The sequence below is a fragment of the Calonectris borealis genome, chromosome 3, assembly GCF_964195595.1.
Source record: "Calonectris borealis chromosome 3, bCalBor7.hap1.2, whole genome shotgun sequence".
In the NCBI taxonomy this organism is placed as follows: domain Eukaryota; kingdom Metazoa; phylum Chordata; class Aves; order Procellariiformes; family Procellariidae; genus Calonectris; species Calonectris borealis.
The window spans coordinates 123361531-123386380 of record NC_134314.1 but is presented as its reverse complement, the minus strand read 5'-3'; the positions used below and the strand labels follow the sequence as shown (position 1 = coordinate 123386380).

Here is a 24850-nt window from a genome sequence, read left to right as displayed (position 1 = left end):
TTTAATGGAAGCAGCGTTGTGTAATCTGGACTATAGCATATGTTTATAAAGAAGGTATTTGAAATACATATTTTATTTCTTTTTAAAATACTTTGAGAAGAGCATTCTGCATTTTGCTATGAGATATGTAAATGCTTCATACCTGCCAAATCTATCTTTCTGGTTGGGAAGTATCCCTTCCACATTTTGGCAGGATATGTGTAGTTTTCCCCAGCCATTTTCCAAAACCCTCCCTGGAACCAACATATTTAACTGACTTCAAATGTGTTCTTCATGTTAAAATGCTGGTAGGTGTTGGTAGGTACTAGTGTACCTGTAATCTGTCATCACAGAAATTAATGGATAAAAGTACAACTTGCATCCCTATCTTTATAAGCCTGCAGTGTCAAGGACCCCGTTTGTGTTATAGCTGGAAGATCATCCTCCCGTACCGCATGGTAGTGCCTGAGTAGGGGGTGGGCTCCCTGCTCTTGCAGATGCTGGAGACTGGTCTGGGCCTTGGGATGTCTCATGTCATGACTAACCAAGGGCCGATGTCTCCGGAGAAGGGCAAGTCACCACTGGGATTGATGTACTGAGGTTGCTTGGTTCGGAAGAGCCAAACAAGTCTGTCTTACCCAGGTTTCTAATTCTATGATGAATCTGAGGTTGGTCATACAAATTGGAAGCTGTTGGCCAGTAATTTTTGTCCAATGTAGTCTTGGGTTTTCTCAGGGTTTTAAGTCCTAATTGTCTATGCGGTTACTCTCCTGTCATGCTAATGCGTATATGCTATGGCTCCTTCTTGTTCATAAAGCAGAGGTTTAGGTGTTCAAATCTACCCCATGCCAAATACACCAAACTGTAGTGCTTATTTTTGTAGAGTAAAAAGACCTGGTTTTACTCTCTTCTTTAAAGGATGAAATGTTTGTTTAGTGCTGCTGCTTTCCTTTCTTAAACTTTGTTCGAGGAAGCTTTAAGGAGTGGGAGAAATTCAGTTTTAATGTTGAAAGTAATACAGGCTCCTGAGGTTGACCTTTATTTAGCTTTTTAGATCTTAAAATGCTTGAAGTTATATACCCTGCAGATTACGCAGTGGGGTTCCCAGAAATGCCTTAGCTCTGTATTAATATGTAATCTATATAAATAGGAAACGATCATGCGTTTCTTTTAATACCTGGATTGCATGGTCATATCAAACATCTTGAAAAAGAAAAAAAAAACAGAGAGGCCTATTTTAAGTGGGAAAGCTAAAGAGTGAGAGAGAGAGATGGAGACAGGGAGATTTAGTATTGTTCAGGGTACTGTTATTGCATTAGGTGAAGTCTGGCTTCTTGCATAATGCATTAGAGCTGACAGGCTTGCTGTTCTTTTGGAGGCATCTAAATTGTATTTCAACTGCCCCATGAAGATAGAAGAGTTTCTACAAGTGGGCAAAGGTGCATCACTTTCATTACAGTTTAGTTTTGGGGTTGTCTGGTTTGGTTTTCTGTAGGGTTTTTTGTTTAGTGGGGAGAGGGGTTGAGTGTTTCGTTTTGTTCTGTTTTTCTTTTTTTCTTTGCCCCACACCAGAGAATTGCATCCCTCTGTCAAAAAAAAAAAAAAAAGAAAAAAAAAAAAACAAGAGCAAATGCAAGAATCTTAATGGTGGACTTCCCATATGGGTGATACAACGAAGCTGATACTTTCTCAGCATTAGCTCTGCAGAAGTAATCCTAGGAATCGTGCTGCTGAGATAAGAAAGGAGAGGAAGTTAATGTCACTTCTGAGGAGGATCAGCGACAGCTGAGCGTTTTGTTGCTTTCTGACTGTTATTGCTTGTTCCAACTCATTCGGACCTACTTAATAATCATATTTCATCCTAACAGTTAATCACCCAGACTGTCACAGTATGCGGTAGTTGATGAACTGACAGTGCAAACCCTATCTTAGAGCCTTCTTGTATTAATTCAGTTAATCTTCAGATTTAAGATGCAGGTGGGAATCTGGTGCTTTGTTTTAAAAGCTTCCAAGGTTGATTTCTTCATTTTATACATGTGTTTCAAACTGTAGTTAATACAAATCATTCACACAATGAGCTACAGAGCCTATGTCTTACTAGAAATTATTAGAAATTAGAAATAGAAGAGCCCTATTCCAAAGAAATGCAGCATGGACAGCCTTCCTTTCTGGCTGACATCTGCCTGTTGGGCATATACCATAGAAGTTATGTAGCTCAAATCACGACATGAGCTCCACGCTGATTACAGAGATGGAGAAATGGTGAAGTTAGCAGAACAGAATGACTCTAAATATTCACGCTTTTGTATACGAGGTAAGGACAAGGTATAAGCAATTATATAAACACTGTCTCTCTCCGCTGTGAGGTAAGGAGAGACCCCGCAGGAAAGACTGTGTGTTTGTCCTCTCCTTTTCCTTCCTCCTTAGACTGGCCAGAATGTGTATCTGACTGGGTTTTCTGTAAGACTTTATGTAAATTATTTCCAGCGTTCATGCAATTTTATTTGCTGGTGGAAAACTACTTAAAGACTTTGCTTTGTTGAAGCTTAGAAGTCTTCTGGTCTGATGATCTGGCTGTGGTTGGACTGCAAAGGAAACAGAGACAAAAGTCCATAAGGTCTGGATCCTGTCCCCAAGTGCAATGCTGGCTTGTATCAACGGCCCGAATATTAGCTTTGCGGTCAGGCAAGTGGATTAGAAATGAGGTCGTTATGGAGTCGGTGCAAGTATAAGTTGTATCTGACAATCCCATCTTGGTATTATTTTGATAGGCATCATTAGCATGCCAGCTGAGAACTTTGAGGCAGATGGAGAGCATTAATGGGTAGCACGCAGTCATCCAGAAAGGTAGCAGCAACTCCTGAATGGAAAATGACAACAGAAAATGCATTTTGTCTGAATTGTCCAGCTTATGAGAATGTCTGACAGAGCAATCAAGACATGATGTCATTTTCCCTGGAGAAGATGTTTGTAAAGTGCACAGCATCTCTTGCATTCAGTATCTCTTCTGCTCCTCTGCTAAATGTTTTTGTTACAGCATCCTGTTAAAGTCAGTTATTTGGCCACATAATTCTGAGAACAGGGTGAATTCCTAGTACTTAAATGAAAATGGTTTTTTTTGTCTCCCAGAGAATACATATGGTTTTCTCTAATCAAAGCTGGACAAATGAACCTTTAGGCATTAGTATACCAATAAATTTACAAGTATGTCTGTTCTTTCCTTTCAGGTATATGCATCCATAAATTGGCTAACTAGGCTTATTAATTCATAGATTCAGTATGTGCAAAACCTCACAAAGTCCGAGAAATGGGTGGTTTTGCAGTCTGTTGAAAATACACGTAAGTCGATGCCTAGGTGTGTATGCAAATTTTAAATCAAATTCAGATGGGAACATCCAATATCAATACCATGCTGGCTCTTGGGGCTCTAGTGCTAAGTCAGTTTAAAGCTATATTATCTAATGTAAAACTGAGAGTCTCTACCAAATCTGAAATTATGTTTTTGCATCTTGTGAAATGTTGCACAGACAGAACTAGCCTGCAGGTGAGATTGTATAGCTGGGCATCTGCACCTCGTCTTGGCATTGTTTCTAAATTTGGCTGTACAGAGAGAACATGCTCGTTTGTCCATATATTGCCTGCTGCAGTAAATAGGGAAATGCTCTCAAAATGGAACTGACTGCTGTCATGATTTAAGGACTCAGGCTACAATTTCCTACCGATGGCCCATCTCCCATCCCGGTGGGGAGGAGTCAGGCAAGGATTCTAGAATAAAGAATTTGCATGCACCACAGGTGGTAGTCGTGTTCATGCAGAATGCAGCTGCAAACCTCTACTTGATACGTGTTAAGTTGATTCAGCCTGGCTCACTGCAACAGCATGACTTAAAATAAAAAGTCCGTGCTGCACTATATAGGATTGTTTAAGTTGTTTTCTCTGTATCTTTTGTTGTGAGAATAATTGTCACCTACTTGTCTTCCCTGTGCTGTTCTGTGATTTTATCGACCACTTTCCTAACAGCCATTTCACTTCCAAGCTGGAGAATTCTAGCCTGCAACTGCCTCAGCAGCCATAACAGCTTATTTTTGACCATCATCTCTGTTCCTCTCCTTTTTACCTTTCCTTGTCATGCCTTTACAAAATGGCTGGAACTTCAGCAGTACCCAAGGCATGGCTGCTGTGTGCATTGCTACCATAACAGTGATTTTTTTATTACATTTGTACACTGTTAGCTTGTCTCTTGTTTTCTTAGGCATATGGTAAAGCACATACATGTCTTCAGATCTTTACTTACCTACCATCTCTTCTATATATCCTATCTCAGACTTCTCTTTCTTGTTGTCGTGGGGAGTCTTTTAATTTTAGTCTTTAATCTCTTAATTTTAACATGCATCATCTTTGCTTCTTGATCTTTTAGTTGACAGTGCTTTGAGTTCCCCCTTTTCTTTCAGAAAGGAAAACCATTCATTTGCTTTGTGAATATCAAAAACATGACTACGGATAACACAAAAGGGGAACTTATTGGAAGAAACATTGCAACTTTCTTTTAAAATTCCTTCATTTGTTTTGTAGTATTGATATTAAATGGTATCATAAATTATACTGCAACCTTCTTTCTTTTCTTGCCCACACACAGTATTTAATAAAAGAAAAGAAAATGTCATTGAATCTGTGAAAATGTCTATATATATTTGTCAGAAAAATACAGTAGAGTGACATTATGTTCAGGACCCAGTCAGAGTGGTAATTATTCTTTCAGCAGTTTAAGACTGTACCTGTTCCCTGCATTTTAAGTGGCTGCTGGAGAACAAGGCACCGCAAATTGATTAAATATTAATTGTGACATTGAAATTTTCAGTCTCATATTGTTTGGCTGCATTGATTCGTAACCTGCATTTAAACAGTGTGATGCAACTGGTTAAATGTGATGAAATCATACAAGGCGGCATTTTATGTGAAGTCCATCTACAACTGTATGGAAAAATATATTTTTGCCTTTAAGTGTGTTTTGGGAAATTGTTCCATGTTAGTTCTGCACACGAGTAACAGTGAGGTTAAATGAAAATTTTCATACTAAAGGATTCCTCCTGTATCTTAGTGGACATTTTGTGGGTGAAGCTCTGATAGCTTTAACTGAAGGATGTTATTTTGATAAAGAATATGGGTCAGCGTGAGACTTATGTGGTAAAGAATATGCAGACTGCACAGCTCGCCTTAGCAGATCTCCCGTCCACCCAGAGATGCCTGTTTTATTTAAGCCATTTCTCTCCTTACTGAGACACAGTTTAATCAATAAGGAATATTAGCAGGGTTTGTATTGTATTTGCAAATCTCCAAAGTTTCTTATCTCTAATGCTTAACATACCACATGTCAAGTCACATACTAAAAGAGGTATTTGGTACCTCGGGTAATGTGATGGGGCTGGTTTGCGGTGCTCCCCTCCAGGGGAGGTTGGGTGAAGCTGGACTGCCTTAGGGCATGTGTGCCCAGTGGTGCTCCCGGGGCAATCCGCTGCCACAACCTCCTTGCCTTCTGTAGCCCAAAATGCTGCAGCCTGCAAGGGGTTTGTGCTCCATACTGCCTACGCATGTCTCTGCCGGACGCGTACTTTTCCTTTTATTTAAGGAAATTCTGCAAGTGCTCGGTTATTGCAGTGAAGGGCATGATACAGATACATGGGCCTCCTCTGTGCTGCATCGCAGCTAGGTCGCTTTAGGCAGTCTGGGTCTGTATGGACGGGCGACTTACTCCTCCACCGTGGCTGCTGTCAAGCAGTGACCACGTCAGCGGACTGCAGGTGTAAAACTCTCTCTCCATCCATCGCGAAGGCATTGTGCCCAGGCTCTCCAAGGGCATTTTGGATTAATTTTTGATGTGTACTTTTCAGAAGTCGGCAAAGTGCATATTCAAACTATAGCAATCGTTGGTAATCAGTTTACTATAGATTTTAATGGATGTTAATACAGTTTTCCCTCCAACTGCAATAAAAATTACTCCTAATTTGATCTTACCATCAAAAAAGCTTTCCTATGCTTTGGTTTTATTTTGTATGTTTTTAATCACTTCCCATTTCAAAGCACATAATTTTGCCTTAATATACTGCTGGGGAACTTGGTCTGTCCTAAAAACATTAGTTGTTTTAATATCAAAGTGTTTCACTTGGTGCATTTCCACCACTGGAGATTAAGACATTTTCCCAGTTCTGGCATGTTTCATACTTTGAAAATATTTACCTCAAGCTGTTTTTCCTGTGTTATTTTCTGTCCCGAGGTATTTCACATGACAAAGTGAGTCTACGTTTTGTGAATTTTAAAATGCTTTATGAAGATTTGCGTTTGAAGCTCTGAGATGTTTTCTAACCATAGGACAAATTACATACATGTGTATTTGTGCGTGTGTAAATGTTTCATACACTTCAATCTTTTTGATTTCACATTTAATAATTACACGGGCTAAGGGCACAATATAGCTAAAAGAAAGACGTGCAGAAATTCAGTGCTTCCTTGGCAGTACCAGCTTCTGATTTGTAGCGCCAACCCTTCAGCCATGCAATGCTTGGCCCCCTGCTTGACAGAGCTACCCATCCGCTCTGCAGCCACAGCTCCCTCACCCACATCATCTCACCAAATCCTTATTCCTAGTATTCCACTCGTTTACCTCCATCCTTTTTCCACTTGGTTAAGCTACTCTGTTTAATTTCATAGTTGAAGTCTTAAAAGCCTGCCCTGTTACCTTGTTTGTCATCAACATTGCTGGAGTCTCACATTAATCCTCCCACTTTCTCCCTAGCAATTATTTTGTTCTGAGGCAATGCCTTTACAGTCAGCTCACTCTTCTAAAACTGGCAACAAAATCCTTAGGTATTTTTTCCCCCCAGGCTAGTTGTTTGTTTGAAGTCACTTTTCGATTGTCAGTGTCTAAAGCCAAGTACCTGGGTCTTCGTGGAGGGGTTAGCCATGTAAACGCAGATGTAAAGACATCGTTTTCCCAGGGCTGAGCACTCCCATTTGATGGTACCGTTATGATGTGTTTGGCACGCTGGAAGATCAGGCACTTTGGACAGACTATCTGAAGGGGAAGAGGAAAGCTGGGTTCTCGGCTAATATGGAGATTTCTTACCAGGCTTACATGGTGGGTTTACAGCAGCGGAACGTGGCAGGGAGGAACACCGTGCTGATAGAAAGCTGCAGAGATGGTTGTGTTGTTCCTGTGCTGTCTATTTGCTCCACCCGGGTGTAATGCAGAGGAAAGCACGGCTGAGAAGTTGCTGGTTAAGAGAGGGACAGGGAAGTCTCGAAGGTGACAGGAAAAGATTTTCCTGTGCCTCCTAGCTGCATAGAAAGAGCATAGTTTAAATAGTGGCTGTCCTTGTGAGCTTTTTCACTGAGGCTGTATAAGCTAGGGATACAGCAGTCAGGTCTGGGTATCTGTTTGAGAGTAGAGGCCAATTATCATGTATATTTGTAATATTTATCCTAAGTATCCTGTATTTCTTGCAATATCGTGTTTTCCATTGGAAAGGAAGCCATCATTCATCTTCATAAGCAATTTTATCCTTCTTTGTGCTTATTAACTTTTTTCCACTATTAATCTACCGTTCATCACTGAAACATATTCTTGCAATCCTCGGTAATCACCTATTCATGGCCCATCAGTCTAGTGATCATTATTTTTTAATATTATTAATATAAAGTTGATGTTATATCGATTCATCAACAGCTGGTTAAAAATGATTCACTTCCACTGTTTAAAGAGCATTTCCCAAACTTGCTGTGTTTGAATACAGTGTTGAATAGCTGCGAGCAAATTCTTTGCGGGTATTTCTGTGTTTAAAAACTGCTCAGTCACAGGAGCCTGCTCCTCAAAAAGATCTATCTCATTGCTATTAGCTAATTACAAAGAACTGTAAATACTCAAAGCACTCCACAGATATACAGAGGGCTTGGACTGTGAGCCAAGGCAAAGATGCTCCAAGTTAGACATGGCACAGCAAGAAATTGCTGTCAATAGACACGGCTCTTCTCTGTGTACATTACATGGCACTCACTGCAAAGGTATATGAGCATTTCATGGGAGCTGCTGGGTTTTATTCCCTCTGCGTCGCATGCAGTGGTGCATCTGCACCACTTCTGCATCTTCTCTTGAAGATGTGCCTCCCCACCAGCACTGCTGAAGCTTTGTTGGTTTTTAGAAGATTTCATGAGAGCCCTGGGGGAGGTGATGACATTTAGAGGCAATCAGAGAATGTGCCCGTTCACACTCCCGTGCCGTCTCTCTCTATCTCCTCAACTGCCCGTTCTCCACTATTGTCCCCTCTGCCCCGCCGTCACCTTAAGCATTGGCCGGCTCTCTGGAGCGATCCCCACGGAGTGAGGAGTAAAGGTGCGAATAACGCGGTGCCAGCTGAGCTCCTGAGATCAGGGGAAAGTATTTATACAGAGGACTCTTGCAGGTTCAACAGTCAGGTCACGCAGGACTTGCCTTTTTTATAACTCGATTTGTATTTTCTGTAAATAAAGCTCTGTCCAGCTGGTCAGCCAGCTTCACTCATTTCTTCTTGTAGATGGGCTCCAGTTTTCAACTGTCCTGGCTGATTTTGGCACATGTTAGCTGGTGATTATTTTGTCGTCACTTACGGCCAGTGTTTTTCTGTTGGCCATTACGAAACCCTAGGATTTCTTCTAAATGACTATTTTGTCCGGCTTCTCGGCTGCCTAGTTGTAATCTGTGAAAGTTAATACTCCATTTAATAACTAAAATCCTATTTTCTGGGATATGATTCATTCACAGGTCAGTGGTGATACTGAAGTCATCACTAAAGCTTTGTTGTAATCTCAGCTGGTACAGATGAAACACAGCTTCTGATTTAAAAAAAGGAAAAGGAGGAATAAACAGGCTCGCTGCTCTGCCTCCTTCTTATCATCTCTCTTTTATTTAAATAAAACTGGTCATTGTCATCCCATGTTTTCACCTATGGGAATAAGTGGTTTGTAGTGTGTCATATAAAACTGCAAGCTTTTTGTGACAAACCTGTTCTTTTAATTTTAACCTCCATCTGCGATTCTCTCTGTTCTCTTTGAAATAAGAAGGAAAAAAAAAAAGAAAACTTTAGAGAGGAACAAAATTTGACAAGAAAATCCTTGTCTAGCTCCTGTCCTCTCTGCAATGGTCGTCTCTTCCCACATCTCCAGAAGGGATTGCACGCAGGTTTGGTGCACCCAGTGGGGCGGTTGCTGGGTGCTGCTAGGTCCCAGCCCTCGGCTTTGCTGGGTTGCCCGATCCTGGCGCTGGAGCAGCTGCTGTGCTCCACACTGGGAGCCAGGTGGGTCATGGCGAATGGGAATGGAGACACACAGGAGCGGGAGTGGGTGAGTACGAGCCAGGGGAAAGACAGTGGTTTCTGAAGGGGAGTGGGCGAATACAAACTAGGGGAGAAAAAGTGGTTTCTCTTGCACAGAGAGAAATCTTTAATTCACATGAAGTGAACAGCTTTGGGGTGCAGAAATGAATTAGGCCCCACACTTTATGGACTTTGCATTTCTTTGCCCATCACTGTTCTTCCATAAATACAGAGTTACAGTCCATGTTTTCGTTTTTTTGTAGTAGCGAAATGGTGAAAATCATGTTTCAGATGTGTTGCAGAGGATGGAGGGTAAGACGAACAGCTTTGGCTGTGATTCTCCTAGCTCTGCATGCCTCAGAAATGACACTCGGCAAGGGTCAAGGTGCAGCGAGGGCCAGGGACTCGCTGGGGCAGCCGGGGGGAAGCCCCTGCCCCAGGGCATCAGGTGGCACCTTCGTGGGGATGGGCCCAGGTCAGGCCGGGATGTTGGCCGCCAGGCTGGGCAGGGCTGGAGACTGGCGTCCTACAGCATCACTGGGACAGGGGCTGATGGCCCCAGGCTGGGCAGAAATGGGGTCGTGGGCCGTGGGGAAGGAATATTAAGGTATTCATTTAAACACCCTGCTTTGCTTCTGTTCTACCAAAACCCTCATCGAATAAACTAAATAAAAATGAAACCTGTCTTGCCAAAACAGGATGGAGCTTTTATTGAATATGGACCTGAGAGATTAATTTAGTGTTCCCAGGAGCTAAGAGCATGAGAATATCAGCAAATAAAACTGTGGTTTGGGATCCAAATTGGATAATGAAGTTGCTCCCATATTGGCTTGTCTTAATTGAACCAAATGGTTTACCTAGTTTGCTTCCCGTGTTACAGAATATATAGTGTACTTTCTATTCTGTTCTATTTTTTGAGCCTCTTCATTTGTCTTTGTTCTTGATGTGGTTATAGGAGGAAAGGCCCTCATCAACTGCAAGCCTAACAATGAGCTGGTTTTATTCCGAATGCTGAGTTACTGGTCAGATGTCCTTTGCAGTCAGTGGGAGGTCCAGCTTTCAGTACTGTAACCTCAGCCTAATCAGGGAGAGAGCACAGTAACATGCAATCACTGTTTTTCAGTGTGGGGTAACAAGCGTACCTTTGTCACTGACTGTGCTGGGTATGAAATTACAGCTATCGCACAGAAATGTCTATACTAAACTAATCCTTCCTTCAGCTGGTTTTCATCTGTTTTCTTTCTAACATTTTTTCCCCAACCTCTTGAAGAAAGTATATGCAGGAGTACTTTAACACCCTTCCTCCCCTCCCCTCCCACAGTGCCCACTTCTGCCTCTGCTGACAAGTTTTGTAGCGCTCTGAAAATAAGTAATTTCTGGAGGTTTTTTTTCTGACTGCAAAACAAAAAGGAAATTCTGTCCTCCTTTAAAATAAATTTAAACTTTTGCTGTATCATCCATAGGCTAGGCTAATTGTCAAGCAGGAAACGGGCCCCTGTCTGTTCAGCCCAACTTGCTCATCCACAGGATCATCCCTTTTCACTGCTCTCTGGAGAAGAAGCATCTTGTATAGATCTGCCCCTAATGTACTATCCTGCTAAAGGTAAGAAGAAAACTAGGAGGAGACGATGAGTAAGAAGAGCAGTGTCTTTGTGTGCGGCTTAGAAGGACTCTCTACTAAACATGAATTGCTTCCAACAAATTTCCTGACTTTTCTGTTGGCATATATGGAAAAGCTTAGAAATTGCAGGGTAAGCTGCAAATTAAAGACGTTTTAAAAAATATTGTTTTAGAAATAATAGCTCATGCTATGTATAAGACTGAATTAGCCTTACTTTCTAGACTGATATTTGTGGATTACGCTTTAATGGCTCAATCCTACAAGCTACTGAGCAAATCTGGCTTTATCCACTTAAGGGCAGGCTTTGCTTTAGCGTGCGCATGGTCTCCAGAAGAATAGGGCTGTTTGCACGCTTCTATGGAGGCGTTTTTTTGAGCTGCTTAAGGCTTGAACATTGAGCCATGCAGCTGAAGTACTTTAATTCTTTACTTCTCACACCGCTCCCTTTCTCTTACCCAAAGGGAAAATAGCCGCCTTGCTGGACATGGGGACATCTAATGTGATGCTGAATTTAAAGTTAAGCAAATAAGTCTTGATTACTATAATTTCCAGTATTTTCTGAACTATTTCCATCAGTTATATATGCAGTAGTCCCAGGATCAAGTGGGTAAGACTGGCAGCTGTCAAGGCTGCCTGTGCGTACACCTACAGGGCCTGCCTCCTTCTTTTGGTAAGTCTTGTGGTTCTGGAGACATCAGTTAAAGTCTCTCTGCTGCCTTAAGCTGAGTGGCTGTGGCTAGATCCTGTATGTGCCTGGTGGTATGGGTTTGTAGTACTTTCTCTCCAGACTGTCCCTCTAGGGCTCACAGCTACAGGTAGTCATTTTGGACCTACGTGGGGTATGTTGAGACCGGGCTCTGGACCAATATTCTGTAGGGTCTGACGTCTGTGTCCTCAAAGCCTCGTGTAATACTCATCATTTTGTAATGCCGGAGATTATAGTATCAACTGAGCAATTCGATTCATTTAGACTTATCTTCTAAATAAACTTAAAACCCAAAAGGTATATTTTAGGAGAGAGATTGCATAAGGCACCTGTCTGCCTTCAGTCAAAGGAGCAGTGTAGTCAGCAAAGGCTTGTTTCTGCCTGGGATAACTCCAAAGCTGCTCCTGAGGTTCAGCACAAATCTTTGCTTTTGTCATTTGAGTTCATGACTTCTTGCTTTGCTCGTCATGTACGAGGAGAAAAATTACTCCTTTCTCAACCCCCGTTTATTCAGTTTGTGTTTCATTTGTCTCTGCTTTTGTCTCTCGTTTAACATCAATACCTTTGGTCCACATCTTCAAGTGCCCTAATCCAGCTGAGACTCAAGAAAGGTTGGTGATTAGCCCTTGTTTTGTGGAGGTTGTGGTCCTACCTATATGTTCCAGTATGGTGTCTGTCGTCTTTGCGAACAACCCAACAATGTGCAGTTCATGACAGATTTAACAAGCGATAAAATACTGAGCCCTCACCCCAGTGAGGTTCCTGAGAGATGTCAGGTGCAGGAGGGGGACTGCGAGACTCAGAAGGAAGCTGAGTGTGGGCAGTGAAGGTGTTTCAGGTGCTAATCCTCCAGCTCCAGCACCTCCAGAGACACTGAATATCCTCGCCCCGGCAGGACGCTCAATAAAAGCGTTTCTTGGAGAACAAAATATCATCAGCTTAAGAGAGGGTAGGCTGGTCTGACTCTTTATGCACCCATTTGTAGTTGGCAATCGGTAAGCACATTGTATATAAAAAAAAAAAAAGAAAGAAAGAAAGGAAAAAAGCTGAATTTGAAACAAAACTCTGCCTTTTTTCCTTGCTCCCGAAGGCTCATAAGGTACTTGCTGTTCTGCCAGGGTGGTATTCAGCACAACCCCTCTCCAGGCAAGCCCTGGGCCCGCACACCCTCTCTGAGCAAGTGTGGTGTCGTGGGGCTATGCGATAAATTCCTCCCCTGCAAAACCTGGGGCTTTATTTCAGCACAAGAATCCGAAAGTGGCAACCCAGGGGGAAGAAGAATTCAAATTCAAACTTCCCACATGGCAATACAGAGACTTACCACTGAGTCACTGAAGCTGCTTAAGAATATCATTATAATATTTGCTGAAACAACATTCCTACCTGATAAAGCTGAAAAGTGTTCAGGCCATGTAAAATTCAATTCCTTGTTTAAAGTGTCCATTTTCAGCCTTCTTTTTTCTCACTGAATTTAGGAGACATCTCTGTAAAAGGATTTCCAGCCAGGAGAAGTAACTCAGGTGGAAGTTCATTTTTCGGGTCAGGTTATATTCTAGCTTCAGATGCTTGAGAAAAATGAGGTACAAAGGGGAGCAAAAGGCTCTGGTTATGGTCTCTTGAGAAGAAAAAATACTGAAGAGTGTTTTGTTTGCATCTAAGATAGAGAAGTCACAACTTGAGAATGACTTCAGTCATTCTGCCTCATCCTAGTATCACTGAATGAATTTTATGTGAATCCAAAGGAAACATTTACATGCTTAATTTCATTGTCTCAGAAGTTTTTTTTCCCCAGGGTTTGATTTATTTAGCATATTGGTTTTGTGTTTTGCTGTAAAAGACAAAATGCAGAAATTGAGCAGCATCAAGCATTCACTGTTTTTCGGTAGTTTAATTGTGTTGTGCTATAAAATCTGGGGTAGTAATGGTTGATAATAGGAGATCTGTACTTACAAGCATCACTTGGGTGTTTCTGCAATGAGCCAGTAGACCAGATCGCTCTGTGCCATCTAGCAGGCATTTGCTGCTATGAATTAGGACTACCTATAAAGATACAAAGAAAATGGTCAAATACATTGCTGAAATCCTTACACTCAAAATTAATATCATAAGTACTTCTGCATGAGTTAAAGACTCTACTTAAACGTTCACAGGACAGGAAAAGTTCATTAATATGCCTATTTATTTTTCAGGCATCTGTCCCTGAACATTAGAATACACAACACAGGAATTCAGGATTCTTAGTCTTAAGCCCCAGTGCAGCAAATTTTGATGTAGCTTTATAGATTTGCGTTGTTGGTGTAAGTCTGCGTCACCATACAAATAAAATCAGGCAAGAAAAGAGGAAAAAAAGGAACGTCAAGGAATATTTTGACTAGAAACATTAAGTATCAGTGTTTCAGGGTTTGTGTGTGTTTTTTTTTTAAACTATACTTGCTATTAGTGTCAATTTTGCTTGCTAGAAGAGCCCTTACATGTTAGTGGAGAGCTTTCTCCTGTTAATTGCCCAGTGAAGTTAATTCTGACTTACATGACTGTTCTTTATATTTGAGGACAAAGACATCCAGAATTTGCATTCCTCTTAGGACCGGATTCATTGAGTCAGACTTAGACCTAATTGCACTGTGAATTGCAAAATGCAGTCCTGTCTGTGAGATGCTTTCATATTGCGGCCTCTTTATAATAACGTGTTAATGGCACGGTGCATTGAATTGATCTTGGTAATTATATTTCTGCAATTCCACAGAATCTTGCTGACTTTTAAAGTGATTCAAGGAGAGCTAATAGTGAATAAATTGAAACTGTGTAGTAATAATTACATGGTTCTTGTATGCACCCGATATTTGTATTTTATATTTGAAAAAATGAAGATTTGTAGTATTTTGTTCCTATCTTTTACGCCATGATTTCCTATCATCTTTCATTGCAATAATGCTGGCAATTATATAAGTCCCCTGTAGATAGATCCTTAACAATGATCCCTACCTTCCTAGCTACTGTCTTTTCTAAATGATTTATAAAAATTGAAAGAGAATGTGTTAATAAAGCTAGGCTTCAAATAACTGAATTTATTTAAAAAAACAAATTAGATCCGTATATCCTTGGATGTCTTGATTACAGGAATCATTCTCAGTTTGACAGAAGCAAGTGCAGCTGCAGGTGTGAAAACAGCTGCTCTGACTGGGTTTGATTTGGTTTGTTACTCCAAACTGCAGAGCAAATACTTTCCTGTTTAATATTTTGACAGCTGACCTACAGAGGACACCTCTGTGGATTTTCAGTTTTTGAGTATGGAGATGACTGGTGTAAAGAGTAATGTCTAAGATTTTCAGAAGACCTAAGGAGTTTATGTACTGAATTCCACCGGAATTGTCACGGAAGTTGACTTCCCAAGTCATTAATTCCTAATTCTTTAAATTCTTTATCATCTATGTATTTTGTTACCAAAGAAAAAAGTTAGAGGTTATGTAGGTCACAAAACAAGTGTGAAAACTAGGAATGTCATTTTTATGTTGCTCATTTAGCTTCCAGGCTGACATTTTCCTCAAGAAGCAAAATGAGAATTATTTTTAGTGCTTCATAATTTAACTAAATCTCATTGAAATTCCATAGAAAAAGTGTAAAACATTTTTGTAACATAAAGAACATCTTCTTATTGCCTATGAGGAGCTTTTTGCAAGCAATGGAGAGCATCAGTACCGGGAGTAGATTTCTCTAATTCGCAAAATAGGCTTCGCCTCAAATTGGGGAGAATTTGGCATGGTCCCTCGTGATTTGACTGTATCTGTAATTCTGCCAATTGTGGCAGCTAAATCCAAGGAAAATTGTTACTCTGAAAAAGTTGCAGTAAAAAAATAAAATCAGTTGAACTGTGAAGAAGAAAAGCCAGGTCCTATGTGGTATTAAGTTAATGAATCTCCTTTGATTTCAGGGGTTATATTGACATTTATACCATCCGAGGGATTCTAGCCTGCAGTTATTAGTTAGCAAACATTGAAATTTTCCTTATATTTGGCTGGTTAAATGGTATAATCTTAATCAGGCCATAAACCAGCGAGAGGGGTGATGCTCATACAGGGAGTAGCGGTAGTTGGATTGACTCTAATACTGCTCTTATCGTTGAGGAACTGGATGCTTGTGTATCTCAAAACTCTTAAAGTTAAGTGCCCTTTGAATTATAAAATAATTAATATTCTTTTTAAAGTCTTTTGTCTGCGTAACTCTTCAGTTGCTTTTTGTAAGAGATTTTCCCTTTTCTGTTTGAGAGAGAAAAATCAGTCTTACCTTCTTTAGGGATTTACTGTAGTAACTATGATTTTATGTTTCTCATTCCTTTCCTGAAACTGTGTTTCTCCTTCTCTGTTGGAAACTATACTTCTGTTCACTCCAGTGCAAAATAAGTTAGTGAACAAAACAAAACAGGAATTACCTAGGGGCTGGGCTATTCTATTTTTATTTTCTATAAGTATACTTTTAAACAAATCTTGTCTTCTGATGGAGAGACATTTTCTGGCATCCCTGAGGAACTGCAGGTGCTGAGATGTCTGCCCGTACAGGACTAGCGGGGAAGGTACTGAGCTTCAAAAAAGTTATTTAGTAGTAGCAGTAGTACCATTATTATCATTATGTTTCGGAGAGTGAGACCAGGATTCGATTGTCCTAAATTATGTCTAAAATGATCAACTGTAGCACGGTGAATGTGTGTGGGAAGTGAACGAAATACCTGGAAGTTTTTAAGCTAGCAAATAGGATGCACTTTTTTCCCAGGGAGGTTCTTAGCAGATGTGTAGATTTATTAGATCAAATCAGTGCATATTTAAAAGATCATAGGTAGCATATTTAAAAGACCATGTTTTAGATATATTTTGTCCAACTCAAGCTGCAGTAGGGCATGTTCTTGGCAAGATAGTTGCTCTACAACTGCTTCTGTCCACCATAAATCTCCTGATGGACTTCAAACAGTTCTACAGCGTTCTGCAGTTAGTGACACTAACACGTGTTTCTCTATCAAATCTGAGCATCAGTGAAGGGAAACACTTTTAGGTAAAATAGGCAATCAGCCACAGGGTAAGCTAAGGTTAGCTTCCTAGCGGTTTTTGGCTGTATAACATTTGTATGAGAGAAAGAGTTGTTTAAACTTTCTCAGTTTGTTTTGCTTTGTCTTAGCTGTGAGGGTTATTTATACTGTTTTATGTACATTTGAAGGAAAGTATAATCTGTAACGATAATCATAAAGGCAGCTTTAAAATGGCTGAAATACGAGAGGTGCAAAATGGTGCCTATGCCCCTGTTGAAGCTCTATAAATTTTCATCCTCCTTGTGATATATGATCAGGAAGTTAGATGTAGTTCTTGGACATAGTTTGTTCCTTCTCAGACTAGGCAGATATCTATATAGATGAACTGTAATACACAATTTTGCTTAAACTGTAATTGTTAGGGGAAAATCTTCAGTCAGCGTTGGAAAGGTAGTATTTGTAGAGATTAAAAAATAAAATCCGTCAACAGAAAGGTGACAGTCCTTCAAGGCAGAATTAGAATTACAAAGCCGGTACCACCGCTAAGAAAGTTTATCTTAATAGGAAAGTGCCACTCCTAACACAGGTTAACAACAATAAATGCATTTTGTAGAAAAGGATCAAGAATTCACTAGGGCTTAAGAGATTTGCTGTGTTGAGGCTGTAAGTCAAATCATCCGATTGCCATTTTGCCTCCTGCCTTTATGTTCTTTTGATACAAGTTTCCTTACTAAGAACAATTAAAGATTGAACCTAGCACTTGGACTCTTGTTTTTCAATGATTGAAAACAAAATAGGTTTGTAGAAGAGGATGAGACAATACCGTAATCAGGAAGAAGTCACGTAATTGCATAGGGTGCTTCTGCTTTTGTTACATGATTTAAATACTAAATTTGCAGTTCTGGCTCCCCTTGAATATCAAAATACTAGTAGTGGCAAACAGATGCAGTTCACATTTTGCCAGAATACAGTGCTACAGCAGAGGGGCAAATACAAGTTTTCCTTTGTTTAATAACCCTAATGAAGTTTTATCGGGGGGAAGGAAATCAGTTATAACAGAAAGAATGATAAGTATTTTTTTAAATTCAGAAAATTAACTGGCACTTTCTTTTAAGGAACAAAATGGCACACAATATAAAAATATTAAAATTGGGAAGGAGGTAGTAATTTTTTAAAGCAAAGTGATGAATCCTGTCATGGCATTTTGGAGACCATATGTATTTTACATGAAAACTTCAGATAGCTAATTTGGAGTCTTTTTTATTTGCTTGTTTCAAACTGCTATTGTAACACTGTTAAACTGCTTTGCTGTAGATCTTCCAAGAGGTTTTATTGGTAACGGGTATTTTTTTTCATCTCAGTCACTAACTGCTGTGCAGTTGCTGATTCAGCTATCTTTTGCACTTAACATATATCTGTTGTTCAAAATGGTCCTTCAACACAGAGCCATTGTAAGCAAATAAATTTACAGCTGACAGTCTTGAAAGACAGCAGTAGTCTTCATCTTGGATGTGCAGAATAGAAACATAATGATTTGACTTCCCTCTCATGCTCAACGTTGTGTTATGTTCTTCATGCTGCCTTACCCTTCTGTCGTATTAAAAATTGCCTGGTCTACTTGTCTATTTGCTATATTTCAAATAATCTATAAATTATCCTTTTTAAAACTCTTGTGTCTCTTCAAAATGACTCCTTCCAGCTGTTTCCATAACCATTATGATACACGATCGAAACTGCAACCCTTAAAGAATTAAATGGGTCTTGGTTAGGCAATTTTGCAATGAAGAGGAGAACAGCTTGCTTGCAATAAAGGGGAGAAGAACTATCCTGAATTACTGAAGCTTAAAACCTCAAGTTCTCCCCAAAGTTTGAAAATGTCTCCTCATTTCCTATGTGAAGGAAATAAATTTCTAGACTCTCTCAGCCCAGTGAAGTTTAATTTTGAAGGTTGTGAAGGTATTCATGTTGATCGGGGATTTTGGCAAGCTGGTGCTTATATGGCATCAGACGACGCTTTTACAAGCAGTTCAGAAGTAGGCCTTGCAAAGGTAAGTACCAAAACATGAACCAGTCAATCCCCTCCAGGCAAATTACATGGGAAAAAGAGGTTTTCTTGGGTCTGTTAAGGTTTGTGTGGGGTAGGACGCCAAATCTGTTAATCGTCACTGCAGGATTCTCCTAACTAGCAGCTGTCACCATATTCATTGATCCAAAACTTCAAATGTCGGAATTCTGAGTAGGTATAAACTTTTCCATTTTAGGCACCTCTCAAACAATGTATTTTCTTTTGTTCCACATTGTTTATACCTGTATGTGGGATGCAGATTTTGAAAAAGCATGCTGCGAAATTTGATGTTTTGGATTTGATTTGGAAGTAATTTCTTGCACCTAGGTTTCTAATTTGAAGATCTTAATTATGGAAAATAGGGTCATGTCTTGTAGAACATCTTTTGGGTTTGTGTGAGCAACAATGAGGTTGGATGAAGCATCTGCCAGTGGTTTTTTTGCCGCCTTCGAAATTTACGATCTGAATTTTAAACTCTTTCACCTTTTTGTTACTACTGATAGAGCTCAGTAAGAGCTCTGTACTTTGGGCTTTCTTCTTCCACTCAAAGTTATTTACTTTTATTCTTAAAATTAATGCAAAGGCTGTGAAGGAGCTGGGGAAGATGAATATTTTCTTTTTTGAAACCTAGAGCTACTGATATCAGAAGATACAAGAAAGCGTTACTTATACCTTATATGTATGCTTCCTTACTAAAAATGCTATCAATTTTCTAGGCAGTTTTTGTTACTGAAAATATTGCATGCATCTAAACAGGATAGTTTGACATTTATTCTCTTTTTTTTTTTTTTTTAAACTTCAGCCGTGGGCAGGTGGCAGAGGTTATGTAGTTGTAATCGGTGTGAGTTGTCAGTATGGTCAAGTAAATTATGTGAAAATTAATTCTGCTTTTTTAACCCCATTGTACTGAAACATTTGAAAATTTGAAGCTTGTGGGAAAAAAAAATGACCCAATGTTCCTGAGCAAGCAGAATTAAGAGGTCTTCAGCATGCTCTTTCTGTATTTGTTTGCCAGATAGATGAGCAGCCATGTAATCAGTAGAGCTGCGTTGGGTTATTCTGGCTGAAGGTCTGGCCCTTGTGGTTTTGAATTTCATGTGAACTGGTGAATACTTTCAGTGTCCGCAAAACTCGGATGTATGGAGATTTCCCTAAATACTGTCAGTCTATAAATAATTCTGAAGAATCGCTCAGAAGATAATGTTATAAATATGCACGTGCCAACAATATTTAAATATTCTTTGTGGAGAAACTGAACTCCAGATTACACATCTCAGTTCAGCTTTACCACAATTTAGGAAAATATTTGTAGTTATTACAGGGCTGCTAAACAACAATTAAAAGCTAATTGATTGAAATGGTTCAAAGGTTCAGTTTTGCATGTAATCATTAAATGAATTAAGTTCTGGTGGCTGAATAGTTTCAGAGCTTCGAATAATCTTGTATGGAGAGAAATACTTCCGACAGATCTATAGGTAATTAAGAGGGAGTCTTTGCACTTTTAGTACAGAAAGAAATTAAGCTAATTTCTTATGGATTTGGGAGATCATTTGAAAGAAGAAGTAACTGCTGGGAAGTAGGAAGTAGCATTTATGCATTATTAAAATGAACGTATGTGGATTGCTCTATATTTTAGAGCCAAATAACCAAAAAAGTTGAGCTGGATTTAGATCTTAATATTTTATTCTTCTGGAGAGAAGGCTGTTGCTCGGAGCCATTGTCACAACATGTTTCGTATGAATTACATCGGTCGTGATACTGAGGGTTGTGGGAGAAGGAAGAAAACAGCAAGGCGGTTTTGCCTGGCTCCCCATGCCAGAAGAAGGGGTTTCTCCTAGAGCAGGTTGCTCTTCTACCAGGTTGAACAACTTCAGCAGGGGCCGGCGGGTGGGAACGTGTCTCTGTGTTTGCACAGAAGTGCCCCAGTAACTACGGGCTGGTCTGTATAATAGCAAGTTTTCCAGCTGTAGTGACTTTATGGTGTGGTTCAACAGGATTTGGCCCCCTGATGCACACACACAGAGGTTTAGCCATGGCCTTATCTTGTTGTTTCTTATAGCTGTTTGTGATTGCTTTGAAAAAGCTTTTATCTGTCTTACTCTGCCAAGGAAGTTTGAACTGAAAATCTGTTAGCTGAAATCTATCATTTTCTCTTTTTTCGTCACCCCCCCGTTTTTTTGATTTCCCACATTTGACAATGCTGTGTATATCATCACTTTGAATATTTTACCGATAATGAGGCAATTTCTCCCTTGTTGGAAAGCCGTAATCATCTAGACACATTTTTAAAGGAATACATAGATGACAGAATGCAAAATGTGCTGTATCAGAAATTTTTATCTTTTCTAACTGCTTCAATTATTCTAATAAAAGATTTTACTGTCCCCGCAGACCTTGCATCCCTCATATCTATCATGGCTATAATTATATTAAATTTTCACGCAATGTAAAAAACCATAATTCCCTTGTTCCCCGAGACCCCCTCCCCCAGCAAATATAAAGGCGCTCTAGATCCAGTCATGGATTTCTGTGCCTTAAGTCATAGGCTAAATCCTGAACTATAAAAATATAAAATATAGATCATCATACATGATCCAGCTTTAAATATCAGCCTTGCGCCAGCATGGGGCTGCGGGCAGTGTTGCTGGAGGTGTTATATTTGGATGAAGTGCAAAAATAAAGTTGTTTTTTTTTTTTTTCCAAGCCACATTTATCTTTTCTCCCAAGAGATGAACAGAATTGTTCTGATAAGCTCACATCATAATATTTGAAAATCGTCCATCATAAATATTTCTTCCTTGTGCAATGGTTTCAGTTTGGTTTATTTTGCAAGCTTTTTAGAACGATGCCAGTGAAAGGGACAATAAAAGAAGTAACATACTTCAAAGCAGTTTCATACACATATTGAGTTAATTTTAAATGTTACTGTATAGACCTGAAACCGAAGCATCTTAAAGAATATTTTAAAGAGATGTGTTAATAGAAACAGCATAAAAATAGTTTCAGATATTGCATTCAGCCTACTTAAAATTCTGCTTGCAGTTTCAATTCTACCGTGGTATTTTCTTCCTATCTAAACTGTATCATCGTCTGCTATTCCTGTGTGTGCAGCACCATCAATATTATTTTCTGCAGTATTATGCTTCAGCTCAATCCTGGCCCTGTGGCGTAAAATTGTTGATTGTTTTTCAGAGCATGGAGTGAAAACTATGGAGAGTTTTCAAGGAATAAATAAAACATGCTGCTCATTCTTAGGTAAATGCCTCAGAAAGCCTCTCTCCGGTAGGCAAAGGGACAGGGGACTTTCTGAAACTTAACTACTTTGATAACCAAAATGTGGATTTGATAGCATGTGAATGGGCGGCTTTTCAGTTTGACAGTGATTTCCAGCTTCATTCATCTGTGGATCCCTAAACATTTTTCAGGAGTCGCATCCCACTTTGGAAACTGCTCAATCCTAAGTTAGTATTTGGCATGTGCTGCTGTTTGGTCACCATTTGCAGACATTTTGGAGACTGCCTTTAGTGCTAGCTGAGTCACTCAAATACCAGTAAGAAAGAAAACAAGTCTTTTAGAGAATAGCTCTTTTCTTTTGCCATTCACATTTCTGGAGAAGGGAAATGCAGTCTAGTGCTTTTTTGTTTCAGACAGAACTTTATTTTTTATCTGAATAAAATAGTTGGATTTTTTTTCCTATCAGTAAGTCATAGAAAACATAGAAAAGAATTACCTAAAATTATATAAATATTGCTGTGATTTTACTATTTTGATAGTCCATCTTTAGATTTTTGAAATACTGTTTCTTAAATTGTATAAAGGTCTTTTAAATTTCTTGAAATTTTGCATGCACTGAAATTTTTCCTTATTTCTCTTTTATTTCTGGAATTTGCTTGATAGGCAGACCCATACTGCAGGTGGAGAGGGACTAGAAATTGCTTCCATTGAGCGTGGTCAGCTCCGTGGCTCACCGTGCTCCTAACAGCTTTATCAACATGGACTTGTCACTTGAAGTCCATTATAATCAATTGGTGTGAGGCAAATAGAAGGATTTCACTGACCTTAATCTTAAAAGTCCTGATTTCTCATTTATTTTCTTATTCCAGTGCGGTCCGAGTTTTGAGCATGAGGCAGAATTCTCCTATGAAGTTGTTTATTCCATCTGGTTGACTATTGAGAGCTTGGTTTTAAAAGCACTTTTTGGAGAGCAGTGCTTTGGTGCTTAGGAATCAAGAACATGACATAATTAGTGGGTACATAAAAAAATAGAAAGTTTGTTCTTATGATTAGTCACAGAATTAATTTGGTAGACTGTTCTGTTGCTTTCAAAATGCTTTACTGTAGAATATTTTCATTCCAGCTTTTAATATTATATTTACAAACAAAAAAAAAAATTTAAAAATCCAGAAATGCAAAGAATGATCATCATATTAAATTATACTCTTTAGAGAACAAAAAATATAAACAAAACTAAAAAATTACTTTGCTTGGTGATTATTTAATGAGCTTGTAATATATACAGTACAAGTAATATTAATGAAATGTCATGTTACAGCTCCACAGCTATTTTTTCAGAAACCTAACAAGTCATTTTGTTTTCTTTTGTTTTTAACAGTGGCAATAATATCCTGGGAAGGCATTTGTCTGGAAGCCTAGAGACCTCTCAGGGCTCAGTTTAAGTTATGACAATGTTGCTGAGAGCTCTGGACTTCCCACAGTCCCCACGATAAAAACACAACGGGCATAGTCTGTAAATTTGACTAAAGTAGTACTTTTACGAGTGAAAGCAGTAGGAAAATTAATCAATTTTTGCCAGGTGAAGAAGGATTTACAGCTAGTAGAGAAATGTGCATTTCATTTCCAAGCTCCTTAAAAGCTGCTACAAATAATGAATGAACCCACCACCAAAGGGGCAGGATTTGACACCCAGGTACGTTTTAGGAACTCGCAGTGGGGAGGGACCAGTGCTTTGAGAGACTCATATCCCCTTAATTAAAGTGTTGTATCCTGACACTGCCATACGATTATTCCCTTTACGCTGCCATCCCTTTCCAATTAGGTAATAAAGGGAAACGGTGAATTGTTGCCCACTCTTCATCTTGCTGGTGCTGGGGGAACAATGCTAAGGCAGATCCGTAGGCTGGAAAGCTTATCATCCCTCTGGCTGGTGAAAATCCTCTTGCACGCTGCTGTTTGTAACAGAGACAGGTCTTTCCCTGTGTTTTTGAGACTAAATGCCAAATTCTTATTAGCACTTTGTGGGTATTCAAATCTAGCTGCTGCCTGTTTTCCAGTTGCTAGACAGTAGAATAGAATAAGCTCCGAGTTTATTATCTGTTAGCAAAACCTGTGTTTTTACTTGAATTTCTATTGGTGTGGTTGCTTAAACAGAACACAAGTGTCTTACTAGGCAAAGGAAAATAAACAGAAGTTTTATACATTATGTAGGGTCAAATATCAGAGGAAAGTCAGCCTTTCACTGACTCTGCTGCTAATGCATGGGCCAGATTCCCGACCTGCTGACCACATACAATGGGCCTGGTAATTCAGAAGAAAACAGAGATCCTGAGTGTTGGTCTGACTTTGCTCTCTTACAAATTCTTCTCCAAGAACCGTAGGCTCTTCCAGGACACAAAACTAATCCCCCAGGTCCTTGCCAAAGCGTTTCCCTCAATTATCATCCAGCCCATAGCAGTATGTAACCAGTTAACACCAACATCAGCACAATGCCTTGTAATGATCTCTTTTCCTTTGGTAACATCTGCTTTGTGTGTATCTACCTCTAAAAAGAAGACCAGAACCTGTCCAAAAGAGGGAGACATTTTTACTGTTGAAATAATTAAGACAGGCTCAAAACAAGTGGAGGCTGGGACTTGAGGGTCAAGCAGTCTGGTTTTAGCATTGCCAATAGAGGATGCTTTAGGAGCTCCATATTTCAATAGACACTGCAGGTACTCCCACACCGTACTTAAAGTGATGCATCCCGAAAGGTGTGATTCAGAGGACCTAATTCTGGAAGGGTAAGTTCTCGATGTGTCAAAGAGCGCACGTAACCTAGGGGCAACCCAGGTTACGTGCCTAAAACCAAAGCAGGATGAATTATCCCACCCCAACACAGAAGCTAGAA

General features: G+C 39.6%; 1 protein-coding gene across 1 annotated transcript in view; it reads left to right on the top strand.

Moving 5' to 3' along the window:
• PLCB1 (phospholipase C beta 1) overlaps positions 1 to 24850 on the top strand; it is a 405965-nt gene that overhangs the window by 157730 nt on the left and 223385 nt on the right. The window lies entirely within an intron of this gene.